Source organism: Octopus bimaculoides, chromosome 7, assembly GCF_001194135.2.
Source record: "Octopus bimaculoides isolate UCB-OBI-ISO-001 chromosome 7, ASM119413v2, whole genome shotgun sequence".
NCBI lineage: Eukaryota > Metazoa > Mollusca > Cephalopoda > Octopoda > Octopodidae > Octopus > Octopus bimaculoides.
The window spans coordinates 14,136,814-14,140,659 of NC_068987.1; the positions used below are offsets into that span (position 1 = coordinate 14,136,814).

Here is a 3,846-nt window from a genome sequence, read left to right on the forward strand (position 1 = left end):
ACACCATTTTGAGCGTGGCCGTTGCCAGTACCGCCTGACTGGCCTTCGTAGGATTTTCGAGCGAGATCGTTGCCAATGCCCCTGGACTGGTTCTTGTGCGGGTGGCACATAAAATACACCATTTTGAGCGTGGCCGTTGCCAGTACCGCCTGACTGGCCTTCGTGCAGGTGACACGTAAAAGCAACTACTACATTCTTTGAGTGGTTGGCGTTAGGAAGAGCATCCAGCTGTAGAAACTCTGCCAAATCAGATTGGAGGCTGGTGTTGCCATCCGGTTTCACCAGTCCTCAGTCAGATCGTCCAACCCATGCTAGCATGGAAAGCGGACGTTAAACGATGATGATGATGATGATGATGATATACACACAATAGGCTTCTGTCAGTTTCCATCTATCAGATTTGCTCACAAGGCTTTGTTCAGTCTGGTCTGTTGCTGAAGACGCTTCCTAAGGTGCTGCACAATGGGACTGAACCCAAGACCACATGATTGGGAAGCAAGCTTCTTAACAACACAGCCACATCTGTGCCTATCCACACAGCTATTCCTACATACACAAATACACATTTTTTTTCTTTCTTTTTTAAAACCTTAGTTTATTTACATGTCCAAATTCATTCCCTGTTTTTCCTTTTTCTTTTATTTGTGCCTCTCCAGAGAGCGATGAAGAATTTGAAGAAAACTGTGACTATGGCAAGAAATCTACGAAAAAAAATAAGAAAACAGCAAAAAATACAAAGACAAAAAAAGATATAAATAGTGTAAATAAGAAGTCAACAACAGGTATGAGTATCATTGTTTCTATGTATTAACACCTCTGCTATCATTATTATTATTGTTAAGGTGGCAAGTTGGCGGAAACATTAGCATGCTGGGCAAAATGCTTAGCAGTATTTCGTCTGTCTTTATGTTCTGAGTTCAAATTCCACCGAGGTCGACTTTGCCTTTCATCCTTTCGGGGTTGATAAATTAAGTACCTATTGCATACTGGAGTTGATCTAAAATTTCAGGCCTTGTGCCTAGAGTAGAAAAGATTATTATTATTATTATTATTATTGTTAAGACAGCAAGCTGGTAGAATCGTAAGCATGCTGGGTGAAATGCTTGAATAAACGGTGGTAATTATCACTGCTAATATTGATTGAGGTCAGTTAAACTATTTAAAATTTGTTTCATTTCTCTTTCAGCAAAACGAAAACAAGCTGTCAATAAATCTCCATCATCGTCTAAAAGAGGAAATCCAGACAATAGTAAAAGTACACCTTCGGAACCTTCCAGTTCAGTAGAGTCTCATAAGAGTACGAACACAGATACGACCAAAGTAGCAACTACATCTGGGAAATCTCAACCCTCAGTGCCTTCGCTTATTTCACTTAAAAAGCCTTTAGTGACACAATCTCAAATATGTAATTTGAGTCCATCCTTATCATCAAAGTTACCCATTAAACAGCCGATATGGAATCCTCCTAGTAAGTTTCCAGTTTTATTCTGTGTAATTTAATGAAGATCAGAGAAGCTGGCAGCATCTCATAATGGATTTAATACAGTGGTTCCCAACCAGGGTCCACATGACCATTGTGGGTCCATACAAGAGTTTGCTGTTAAAATCTATGTGCAATGAATTGGTTATACTTCTACAGCACAAATCATTTTAACTTTTTAATACAATTCTTGACATTTCGTTTTTGTGTTTCGTTTGCAAGATTCTTTATGTGAATTCGTGTGTTGAAGCATATTTTTTTGTGTCTGGGGAGAGTCATTGTCTTTTAGTGCCTTATCAATTTAACCCACTCACCAGTCTGATTTCCACTCATTTACTTACTCTTTTACTCTTTTACTTGTTTCAGTCATTTGACTGCGGCCATGCTGGAGCACTGCCTTTAGTTGAGCAAATCGACCCCAGGACTTATTCTTTGTAAGCCTAGTACTTATTCTATCGGTTCTTTTGCCAAACCGCTAAGTTACGGGACATAAACACATCAGCATCGGTTGTCAAGCAATGTTGGGGGGGACAAACACAGACACACAAACATACATATATACATATACATATATACGACAGGCTTCTTTCAGTTTCCGTCTACCAAATCCACTCATAAGGCTTTGGTTGGCCTGAGGCTATAGTAGAAGACACTTGTCCAAGGTGCCACACAGTGGGACTGAACCCAGAACTATGTGGTTCATAAGCAAGCTACTTACCACATTTTTTCTAAAATTTTCGTTGCGTCTTGCACCCTTTTCAATAGTTGACTATTGGAAAGGTTGAAAGATGCAATGAAAATTTTAATAAAAAATAATTAAGTTAATGAGTGGAAATCAGACCAGTGAGTGGGTTAAAGTAATAAGGCACTGAAAGAGAATGACTCTCCCTAGACACAATAAAATATAACAGGATTTGTTTAAACATTGAATGGCTATGAGGGTTCAACTGAGTAGAATAGGAACCATAGGGGTCCATAAGTAAAAAAAAGCGGTTGAGAACTGAACCACTAGTCTATAACAACAAACTCATAGTTGTGTGCTAAAGAAGTTCGCTTTCCACATAGTTGCCACATGAGCTTCTTAACCACACAACCAGGTCTGTCCCTGAAGTTGCTTGACTTTCTACAAGTAGTAACAAGATTTCTTTCAAATCTCACCTTCCCATTTTCAAAAAGAAAGGACATTTCAGGTCATAGAATCCTAGATACACTTTGTCTGGGAAAAGAAAGAGAGAGACAGGATAGTCACAGCTAGAACACTTGCTTTTAGCTCTGTTTGATCAGAGCCATCCTAGAGCTAAACAGCAATAACATCATTGTTATTATTATCATTTTATGTTTTTGTTTTCAATATTTTAAATATCTATAAAATGGTGAGCTGGCAGAATTGTTAGCATGCTGGGCAGAATGCTTAGCGGCATTTCGTTTGTCTTTACATTCTGAGTTCAAATTCCACTAAGGTTGACTTTGCCTTTCATCCTTTCAGGGCCGATAAAATAAGTACCGGTTATTGGAGCCTGGTGTTGCCATCTGGTTTCACCAGTCCTCAGTCAAATCGTCCAACCCATGCTAGCATGGAAAGTGGACGTTAAACGATGATGAGCGCTGAGGTCAATGTAATTGTCTTACCCCCTTCCCCAAAATTGCTAGTCTTGTGCCAAAATGTGAGACCAATATTTAAAATTATTTATTTGTATTTTATTCCTCTCTTGTATTTTCTAATGTTTTCATTTTATTGAATCTTTCAGGTAAAGCCACTAGTAGCGCTTCCTCTCTGAAAGTCACCTCTCCGTCTGCTGGAATCCGTATTGGTCTTTCTCGTAACCAAAAAGTAAAACCCCTACATCCAACAGTGAAAGCACAGCATTGATGGAATATGTACATACATACGCATGTGTGTGTGAATATATACATACATACATACATTCATACATACATACACACACACACACACACACACATATATATATATGTGTATGTATGTTTGTGTGTACATTCGTACTTCCACTATATTGCAGTTCAGTGAGAAGTTTTCTTTGTTGATTATTCAACAGAGCTGTTTATATTTTGTAAATATACAGTAATATATTGTTATATAATGACGTGTTTTGTTCTTTTTTAATGTTATAATTCCTCATCGTGCCTCCTTTAAGTATTGCAGAATGGATATAACTCGCATGCACAAATAAATGTCAACCCCAATAAAACTAGCAGCCAAACCATTGCGCTTATGTGTGTGTGTGCGTGTCTGTGTGTGTATGTGAGAGAAAACGCATCTCCATCAAGGTACATAACTCTGCTTGTTCTAGTTTGCCTGGGTGACGTGAAAAGTGATACTGTTGAATGGTGGTAGGAAACATTTGCTT

General features: G+C 38.5%; 1 long non-coding RNA gene across 1 annotated transcript; it reads left to right on the top strand.

The window, feature by feature from the left end:
* The first annotated feature begins 636 nt into the window (after nt 1-636).
* LOC106871132 (uncharacterized) lies at nt 637-3,579 on the top strand. Its single transcript, XR_001409629.2, has 3 exons — nt 637-782; nt 1,187-1,468; nt 3,229-3,579. It is a non-coding gene; the product is annotated as an uncharacterized LOC106871132 (long non-coding RNA).
* The last annotated feature ends 267 nt before the right edge of the window (nt 3,580-3,846 follow it).